The sequence below is a fragment of the Monodon monoceros genome, unplaced genomic scaffold (assembly GCF_005190385.1).
Source record: "Monodon monoceros isolate NGI ecotype Baffin Bay Population unplaced genomic scaffold, NGI_Narwhal_1 Super_Scaffold_7, whole genome shotgun sequence".
Taxonomy (NCBI): Eukaryota; Metazoa; Chordata; class Mammalia; order Artiodactyla; family Monodontidae; genus Monodon; species Monodon monoceros.
Genome location: NW_021703784.1, coordinates 29,136,050 through 29,147,330, shown reverse-complemented (window position 1 = coordinate 29,147,330; position 11,281 = coordinate 29,136,050).

The window sequence follows — 11,281 nt, the reverse complement described above, 5'->3', positions numbered from 1 at the left end:
GCCCGGAGGTTGAGGACCCCTGCCCTAGCCCCTTCACTTTCCCTTTACTGAGAGAGGTCTTTCTGTTCAGAAAAGTTTCTCCATACATCTTAGCACCTCTGGCGTAGACATATATGGCTTAATTCCAGCCCCGATTGGCCAGATGTAAAAACAAAAAGATTGAAGAGAATGAAGTGGAAGGCAAAGAATCGTGTTAGGATTGCTTTGTCTACAGAAAAGCCACCTCAAGTTCATTCGACGAGGGTGGTGCCGATATATGGGATTGCTGAGAGTAGATCTGGGATGACAGTTGCGCCTCAGAATGATATTTGTCCTCAGGGTAGGACATAGCCTATGAATGCGGTGGCTATGACTATAAGTAGTAGGATAATTCCAATGTTTCATGTTTCCTGAAAGGTGGAAGATCCATAGTATAGACCTTGTCCTACGTGGGCATAAAGGCAGATAAAAAATATGGAAGCTCCTTTTGTGTGTATATATCGAAGGATTCAGCCATAATTGACGTCTCAGCAGATGTGTGTTACTGATGAGAAGGCAGTTGTTGTGTCTGGTGTGTAGCGTATTGCTAGGAATAGACCTGTTAGGATTTGTAGGATTAGACAGACGCTTAATAAGGAGCCAAAATTTCATCATGATGAGATATTTGATGGGGTATGGAGGTCAATGAATGTGTTGTTGAGGATTTTTATTAGTGGGTGGGTTTTTCGGATGTTGGTCATTGGTATTCTTGTAGTTGAATGACAACGATTTTTCATGTCATTGGTCATGGTTGAAGTCCATGTGAGAATAATGATGACATATACTGTATTTATTTTAAGTATTATTTTTGTGATTAGTTTTGTGGGGGTTTCTTCAAAACCTTCACCTATTTATGGGGGTCTAGGGTTGATTGTGGGTGGTGGTGTTGGGTGTGGGATTGTGTTAAATTTTGGTGGTTCACTTCTGGGTCTAATGGTATTTTTGATCTATTTAGGGGAGATATTGGTTGTGTTTGGTTATACAACGGCTATAGCCACTGAACAATATCCTGAGATTTGGGTTTCTAATAAGGTTGTATTAGGGACATTTCTTTTAGGGTTGGTAGTAGAGTTGTTAATGGTATTTTATATTTTGAAGGATGAGGTTGTGGAAATTATGTTTAAGTTTAATGGGCTGGGGGATTGGGTTATTTACAATACTGGTGATTCTGGGTTTTTTAGTGAGGAGGCTATGGGGATTGCGGCCTTATACAGCTATGGTACTTGGTTGGTGATTGTTACGCGCTGGTCATTATGTATTGGTGTTGTGGTTATTATGGAGATTACTCGGGGTAATTAAGTAGGAGTATACTCAGGGTGATGGTAATGAGGAATGATAGAAAGTATAATTTAATAAGGCCTTTTTGGTTTGAGACTAGTGTGAAGGATTTTAGTTGAATGAAGGCTGTAGTCTTTGGTAGGATATTTTCTAGTCAGATTAAGTCTAGTAAGGAGGTTGCTAATTTTTGGCTTATTGATAGGTTTAGATGGGGAGGTAAGCGGTATATGATGGTGGGGAAATATCCTAAGGGAGTGGAGAATTTAGAGGAGTTTGAGGGGTGAGTATATTTTAAGCTTTGTGTGTTAAGATTGATTTCGAACGCTAGCACGAAGCCCAGAGCTGTTACTGCAAGGGCAGCTAATTTTAAGTATAAAGGTATAGTTATTAGGGGGATGGTTGTTGGAGGAATGCCGTTGGAGATGAGGAAGCCAGCAAAAATACTTCCGATTAATAGGCGCTTGATGGAGTTAACTAAGAGTGGGTTGTTTTCATTGATAGGAGCTGAAGGAGAGAAGCAGCGTTGTCCTAGTAGTGCAAAGAAGATAATGCGAGTGCTATAGATGGCTGTGAGGGAGGTAGCGGTTAGAGTTATTAATAGGGCTCAGGAGTTGTTATAAGACGTGGTGGCAGTCTCGATAATTAGGTCTTTAGAGTAAAACCCGGTGAGGAAAGGTATTCCTGTTAGTACTAGACATCCAATGATAAGGGCTGTTGCAGTGAAGGGTAAGGTCTTGAATAAGCCTCCTATTTTTCGAATGTCCTGCTTGTTGTTTAGGTTGTGAATAATGGATCCAGAGCATATGAATAATATGGCTTTAAAGAAAGTGTGTGTGCAAATATGTGAAAATGCTAGATGAGGTTGGTTGACACCAATTGTCACTATCATTAGACCTAATTGGCTTGAGGTAGAGAAGGTGATAATTTTTTTAATGTCGTTTTGGGTAAGAGCACATATGGCTGTGAACAGAATGGTAAGGGCTCCTAGGCAGAGCATTATTGTTTGAATGAGTTTGTTGTTTTCTGTTAAAGGGTAAAATCGGATAAGTAGGAAAATTCCCGCTGCAACTATTGTGCTTGTGTGGAGTAGGGCCGAGACTGGGGTAGGACCTTCTATTGCTGAGGGGAGCCAGGGGTGAAGTCCAAATTGGGATGATTTTCCAGCTGCGGCTAGTACGAGTCCTGTGAGAGCGAGGTTTGATGGGTTTTTGTCGAGTATGAAAATTTGTTGCAGGTCTCATGCATTTGTGTTAGATAAAAACCATGCCATTGATATAATGAATCCAACATCCCTAATTCAGTTATATAAGATTGCTTGAAGAGCAGCTGTGTTTGCATCTGCTCAACCATGTCATCATCCAATAAGCAGGAAAGCTATGATTCCAATTCCCCTTATCATCCAATAAAAAGTTGGAAGAGGTAGTTGGCTGTAACAAGGATTAGTATGGTGATGAGGAAGAGGAGTAAATACTTGAAGAATTTGTTGATACAAGGATCTGAGTGTATATATCATATTGAGAATTCTATAATGGATCATGTGATGAACAATGCCACCAGTATGAATATAATTGAGAAATAATCTATTTTGAAGCTAAGTGTCAATTTAAGGGTTTGGACAGTAATTCAGTGTCAGCTTGAAATGAATATTTCTTGGCCTGTGTGAAGGAATATTATTGTTGGGATTAGACTGGTAATGAAAGCACAGGAGACAGTATTTTTTACGTATGATGGGTATTTATCATTTTTGTAGAAGTTTGTACTAGGTATAACGATTGGAATAATTAGCACTAGCAATGTGATTAGGGCAAAAGAAGAGAATAGGTTTATTACTTTTATTTGAAGTTGCACCAGTTTTTTGGTTCCTAAGACCAATGGATAACTACCATCCTTTAAACGTTTGAAAAAGCCACACTATTGTATGGGGGCATGAATTAGCAGTTCTTGCGATACTTTCTCGGTAAATAAGAAGTCTTAGTCTTCTGTTGCTAGATCCACAATCTAGTGTTTTTTTAAAACTATATTTACAGTATAGGGGACCCAAGATTATTTGGGGGTTTAGTGACAGGAGTAGAAGTGGAAGGATATTGGAGGGCTATAAGGGCATGTTCTCGTGTACAGGAGGGCATAATGTTATCGATATGGTGTGTATATTTGCTGCGCTGTGTTGTGATTAGTATATACATGGAGCATAGGGCTGTAATTACAATATTGGCTCCTATTAGGATAATAGTGAGATTTGACCATGAGAAAGGTGATATAACTACGAACAGTTCTCCGATCAGATTAATGGTAGGGGGTAGGGCCAGGTTCGTTAGGCTTGCTAATAGTCATCAAGTGACTATTAGTGGGAGAAGAATTTACAGGCCTCGGGCTAAGATTATGGTTCGGCTATGGATTTGCTTGTAATTTGAGCTTGCTGGGCAAAATAATATAGACGACGTGAGGCCGTGAGCAATTATTAGGACGGTAGCCCCTATATAACTTCAGGGGGTTTGAATGAGGATAGCTGCAATAACTAGTGCTATATGGCTGACTGAGGAGTATGCGATGAGTGATTTTAGGTCTGTTTGACGTAGACAAATAGAGCTGGTTATGATTATCCCTCATAAGGAAAGCATAAGGAAAGGGTATGCTATATACTCTGTTAGGGGATTAAGTATTGATGTGATTCATAGCATGCCGTAGCACCCGAGTTTTAGTACAGCTGCAAGGACTATGGAGCCTGTGATGGGAGCTTCTATGTGTGCTTTGGGTAGTCAAAGGTGGAGACTGTAGAGGGGCATTTTTACTATAAAAGCTATCATGCAGGCCAATCATATAAAGACGTAGGACCCAGAGTTGGATACTGGTTGGGTTCAATATTGAAGTACTAGGAAATTTAGGGAGCCCATGATGTTCTGTATATATGTTAATGCCACTAGTAATGGAAGTGACCCAGCTAATGTGCAGAATAGAAAGTAGAGTCCTGCATTAAGTCGTTCTGTTTGGTTACCCCAACGGGTAATGGTAATAAGGGTAGGGACTAGTGTGGCTTCAAATATAATGTAAAATAGGGTTAGCTCTGTGGCAGTGAATGTTACGAGTAGAAGTGTTTGCAACATGATTAGTATTGTGATGTAAAATTTTTTTCGGATTAGTGGTTCTTTAAGTGGGATTGACTAGCTATTAATATTAAGGGGAGGAGTCATATTGTTAGGGTTAGTAATGATGTGGAGAGGGAATCCGAGAAGAATGTTAATGAGTAGTTGAGGCTCTTGTCGCTGAATTGGTTAAGAAGAAGTAGGCTTGTAAGGCTAATTAATAGGCTGTGGGTTGTGGAGTTAATTCAGATTATGTTGTTTTCTGATAGTCAAGTTAGAGGTATTAGTATGATTGTGGGAATAATAAATTTTAGCATTGGAGAAGGTTTTGAGGTTTTGTATGTAATTGGTCCCATATGTGTTTGATACTATTACTAATAGGGCTAACAGCCAGCTTCGCAGGCTGCAAATACCAGTAGGACGATTGGTATTATGCTGGCTAAGGTGAAATGTGAGTTTAAGATTGTCAGGGCTGCTAGGATAGTGATAACATCATGCCCTCTAAGCAAAGTAGTGAGGATATTAGGTGGGACCGGTATATCAGTAAACTTATAAGGGATATAGTGAAAGCCATGATAATGTTTATATGTACTAGGGACACTTGATAGTTATGAATTTAACCATAATCTAATGGGTCGAAATCACTTGTTTTATTTTAAATTAAATACCATGTTCAGCTCACTCCAACCCCTTTTGAGTTCATTCATAGGACAGGCTGATCGCTAATAATGAAATTAAAAATAAGGCTATGATAAGTATCATTTTTAGGTTGTTTGTTTGGGTTGCTCAGGGAAGGAGTAGTAGGAGGGCAATTTCTAGGTCGAAAAGAAGGAAGGTGATTGATACTAGGAAAAATTTTATAGAAAAGGGTAAGCGGGCAGATCCTATAGGGTCAAATCCGCACTTGTAGGGGCTTGTTTTTTTCTGCATAGATGTTTAGTTGAGGAAGTCAGAAGGTGGTAAGTATGAGTAATGAGGCTCGTATTGTGTTTGTTAATAAGGTCAGTATTAGATTTATTGTTCTTTTTCGAGGTGTACCTAAACTAGCTGATTGGAAGTCAGTTGTACTAATTAATACTAAAAGAACTATGAGCCTCATCAATAAATAGATATGTAAAGAAATAGTCATACAACATCAACAAAAGGTCAGTATCAAGCAGCAGCTTCGAAGTTGAAGTGGTGGCTGGATGTGAAGTGGAATTTTAGTTGGCGTAGGAAACTAACAATAAGAAAGGTAGATCCAATAATTACATGCAGTCCATGAAATCCTGTGGCTATGAAGAAAGTTGATCCATAGACTCCATCTGAGATTGTAAAAGGGGCTTCATAATACTCTGATGCTTATAGTAGTGTAAAATAAATACCGAGAGCAATTGTAATGAAAAGGGCTTGGAGTATGTTTGCGATTTCCTTCTATAAGGCTATGATGGGCTCAGGTAATGGATACGCCAGAGGCTAATAGCACAGAAGTGTTGAGGACTGGTACTTCTAAGGGGTTTAAGGGGTGAATGCCTGTTGGTGGTCAGCATACGCCTAGTTCAGGAGTGGGGGGGCGAGGCTTGAGTGGTAGAAGACTCAAAAAAGCCAGTAAAAAATAGGACTTCTGATACGATAAATAAGATTATTCTGTATCAAATTCCCTTTTGGATGGTTGGTGTGTGGTGGCCTTGGAAAGTGCTTTCTCGAATGATGTCTCATCATCATTGATATATTGTTGGAATATTAGTTAATAGGCCCAGTATTAGAAGAACTATTGAGTTGAAGTGGAATCATATGATAGGCCTGATGTTATGAGAAGTGCTGAAAGAGCTCCTGTGAGGGGTCAAGGACTAGGATTTACTATGTGATATGTGTGGGTTTGGTGGGTCACTATGTGTTGTCATGCAGGTATAAGCTTACTAAGAGGGTAAATACATAGGCTTGAATTATAGCGACAGCAAATCCGAGGATAGTGAGTAGGGCGAGAATGATAAATGTAATGAGAGCTGTGAATGTGCTGGTGCTTACTAGCACAAGGGTTGTCTCCCCAATTAGATGTATTAGTAAGTGGTCTGCCGTAATGTTGGCTGTTAGTCATATGGCCAGTGCTACTGGCTGGATGAATAGGCTAATAGTTTCGATAATTACTAGCATAGGGATGAGGAAAGTGGGTGTGCCTTGTGGTAAGAAGTGGCCTAGAGATGCTTTTGTTTAATTACAGAGGCCTGTAATGACGGCACTGGCTCATAGAGGGATAGCCATTCCTACATTTATTGAGAGCTGTGTGGTGGGTGTAAATGAGTGGAGAAATAGTCCGAGGAGATTTGTTGAGCCAATAAATAGAATGAACGATATAAGTGTTAGTGATCAGGTTTGTCCTCTGTGGTTATGAATACCTATTATTTGTTTTGATGTGAGTTGAATTAATCACTGTTGAAGGGAGGTTATGCATTTATTAATTAGTCATTTTGATGTTGGGAATAGAATGCTTGGGAATATAACGATCAGGATGACAACAGGGATGCCTATTATTACTGGGGTTATGAAAGGGGCAAATAGATTTTCGTTCATACTGTTTCTCAAGGGGCATATTGTTTTTGTATTTTAGTGAGTGTTGATTTTGGGTTGGGGTAGTAGATGTGCTTTGAGATTTTTAGTTGAAATATAATAAATAGTGTTAAAAATATAGATGAAATAGTAACAAATCATGTTGATATATCTAGTCGTGGCATGTCATCAAGGAAAGCTTTGGCTCTCAATCTTTAACTTAAAAGGCTAACGCTAATTTAGCTTCCTAATGAGTTTATAGCATAGACACAGATCATTTCTCAAAGTATTTTTGGGGTACTAGCTCAAGAACAATTGGCATGAAGCTGTGATTTGAGCTACAGATCTCTGAACACTGTCCGTAGAACAAGCCTGGTTGTGCTGATATTAGAGTTGTTTGGTTTAGGTGCCCGGGGATTGCGTCTGTCTTTAGGCCCAAGGAGGGTATGGCTCATGAGTGTAGTGCATCTTCGGAGGAGATTAGTATTCGGATTGTTATCTCTATAGGTAAACTTACTCGTTTATCTACTCCTAGTAGTCGCAGTTCTCCTGGTTTTAGGTCTGGTGTTGGGATTATATAGGAATCAAAGTTCAGGTCTTCATAGTCAGTGTACTCATAGCTTCAGTATCATTGGTGGCCTATAGTTTTCACAGTAAGAGATGGGCTGTTGATTTCATCTATCATATAAATAATTTAAAAAAAAAAGAATTCATAATGATGGCAGGGCAATTAAGATTAAGATAATGGCCGGGAGAATAGTTCAAATAGTCTCCACCTCTTGGGCATCTATTGTGTTGGTATGTGTTAACTTAGTTGTAAGTATTAGTGTAATGATATAGAGGACTAGGGAGCTAATTAGGAAAACAATTATTAGTGTGTGATCATGAAAATGTAGTAGTTCTTCTATGATGGGTGATGTTGCATCTTGAAAGCCTAGTTGGAAGGGATATGCCATGGAGATATACAAGATTTTCAACTGTAACTTAACTTTGACAAAGTTATATAAAGTTTTACTAATATCTCGTTCATGAAGAAAGACATAGTGGCTATGAGGTTGGCTTGAAACTGATAGGAGAGGGTTCAATTCCTTCCTTTCTTGACTATTTTAGATTAATGTAGGTTGGTTCTTCAAAAGTATGATACGGTGGAGGACATTCTTAGTCACTCTAAATTTGTGGTAGTAAGGTCTACTGCTAATACTTCTCGTTTGGATGTGAATGCTTCTCAGACTATGAAGAATATCAGTATAACCACTGTTAATGAAATGAATGAGCCTATTGATGAGATAGTATTCCAAGCTGTATAGGCATGTGGATAGTCAGAGTATTGTCGAGGTATGCCAGATAAGCCTAGGAAATGTTGTGGGAAGAAGGTTATATTGATACCCGCGAATATGATCACAAAGTGAATTTTTGCTCATGTTGAGTTGAGTGTATATCCTGAGAATAGTGGAAATCAGTGTACAAACCCTCCTATGATAGCGAAAACAGCTCCCATTGAGTGCACATAGTGAAAGTGTGCGACTACATAGTAGGTATCATGAAGGACAATGTCTAATGACAAATTAGCTAGGACATTACCTGTCAGTCTGCCGACTGTGAAAAGGAAGATGAAACCCAAGGCTCACATCAGGGCCGGTGATCATTTAATATTGCCTCGTGGAGTGTTGCCAATCAGCTAAATACTTTTACCCCTGTAGGGATAGCAGTAGTTATAGTGTCTGATGTAAAGTATGCTTGCGTATCAACGTCCGTACCTACTGTGAATATATGATGGGCCCATACAATAAAACCTTAGAACCCAATTGGTATTATAGCTCATACCATACCCATATATCCGAGAGGTTTTTTTTTTCCCCCCCGAGTAGTAAGTTACAATGTATGAGATCATCCCAGGTAGGATTAAAATGTATACTTCGGGATGTCCAAAGAATCAAAATAAGTGTTGATATAGGACTGGGTCTCCTCCTCCTGCAGGGTCAAAGAAAGTTGTATTCAGGTTTCGATCGGTTAATAGTATGGTAATTCCAGCTGCTAGGACAAGTAAGGATAATAGAAGTAATACCGCTGTGATGAGGACTGACCATACAAATAGTGGTGTTTGGTATTGGATTATAGCGGGTGGTTTTATGTTGATAATAGTAGTGATAAAATTAGTGGCCCCGAGAATTGAGGATACACCAGCTAAATGTAGAGAGAAAATAGTAAAGTCAACTGAAGCTCCTGCATGTGCTAAGTTTCTGGCTAAGGGTGGATACACAGTTCAGCCTGTGCCTGCACAGGCCTCAAATATTGATGATGCTAGTAGTAATAAGAAAGAAGGAGGGAGCAGTCAGAAACATATTGTTTATACGGGGGAAAGTTATATCGGGTGCCCCAATTATTAGGGGCACTAACCAGTTTCCAAACCCGCCAATTATAATGGGTATGACTATAAAGAAGATTATTACAAATGCGTGGGCTGTTACTACCACATTGTAAATTTGGGTGTATCCGAGCAGTATGCCAGGTTGGCCTAGTTCAGCATGAATTAATAAGCTTAGACCAGTGCCCACCATTCCGGCTCATGCGCCAAATAGTAAGTATAAGGTGCCAACGTCTTTGTGGTTGGTTGAGAATAATCAGCGATTTATGAACATAGGTAAAATGGCCGAGAAGGTATTAGACTGTAAATCTAAAGGCAGAGGTTGAGAGGTTGAGCCCTCTTTTTACCAAGTCCAGTGGTGAATGATCATTTTGAATTGCAAATTCAAGGAAGCAGCTTCAACCCTGCCAGGACTTCTCTCGCTCTCGGCAGAAGTAGATTGAAGCCAGTTGATTAGGGTATTTAGCTGTTAACTAAAAGTTCATGGGAAATGTATCCCTCCAATCTAGTGAGGATTTAGCTTATTAAAGTGTTTGATTTGCATTCAACTGATGTAAGATATAGTCTTGCAGTCCTTATTGGGCAGGAATTAAGTAAATTGTACTTGCTCAGGGCTTTGAAGACCCTTGGTCTGGTTTAGTCTGAACTCCTATTCTAGGATTGACAGTATTGGTGTGAGAGGTAGAAGTATTGTGGATGTTATGATTATGGTTGGTAAAAGGGTTATTTGTTTTGTGGAGTTGAATTATCACTTTATCTTCATGTTGATTGTAGAGGGGAATAAAGTTAGTGCTGTGGAGTATGTGAGCCATATGTAGAAGAATAGGTTGAGTAGTGCTGTGATGGCCATGAGTGTGACTAGAATACTGGTATTATTTTTTGTTATCTCTTGAATGATCATTCACTTAAGCATGAATCCTGACAGTGGTAGGAGTCCCCCTACTGAGAGTAGAGTGAGTATGGTAAGGGTTGTGGTGACAGATGTTTTGTTTCATGTGTGTGATAGTGATAATGTGGTGGTAGTTGAGCTTTGAGTAAATAGTATGAATATAGTGAAGGTTGTTATGATATAGATTAGTAGGTTTAGGATGGTTATGGTTGGGTTATACAGTAAGATGGCTGTTATTCATCCCATGTGGGCAATTGATGAATAGGACATTATTTTTCGGAGTTGTGTCTGGTTTAATCCACTTCAACCTCTGACTAGGATAGAAAGTATGGATAGGGCTAATATTAGATTTAGATTGATTGATGGTGAAATTTGATATAGGATTGACAGGGGTACAAGCTTTTGTCATGTTAGTAGAATTAAGCCTGCTGTTAAAGGGATGCCTTGTGCTACTTCAGGCACTCAAAACTGAAAGGGGGATAGTCCTAGTTTAATAGCTAGTGCTATTGTTATTATTATGGATGCTGTTGGGTTGAATAGCTTTGTGATGGTTCATTGGCCGGAATGCAATAGGTTAATGATGACTGCTATTGTAAGTAATATGGATGCGGTGGCCTGTGTTAGAAAATATTTAGTGGAGGCTTCTATAGCTCGTGGATTAAAGTTTTTATTATGATCGGGATGATGGCTATTATATTTATTTCAAATCCAATTCAGGCTAGTAATCAGTGACAGCTTGTAATTACGATTGTAGTTCCTAAAATGACAGTTGTTAGGATAATAATAAAGATAATGGGATTTATTACTATGGGAAGGTTATAAACCAACATTTTCAGGGTATGGGCCTGATAGCTTGTTTAGCTGACCTTACTGTAGAATGTAGTGTAATGTGGTAGCACGAAGACCTTTGAATTCTTAAGGGTAGGTTCAATTCCTATGATTCTAGAATAAGAGGGTTTAAACCTCTATTATTTACTCTATAAAAGTTACTCTTTTATCAGACATATTTCTTATGTTTGTGGAGGGATACTTGCTGTTATGATGGGTAGTGACACATGCCATATACATAGGGCTAGTGTTAGAGGTAGGAAGTTTTTTCAGAGTAAGTGTATTAGTTGGTCATAT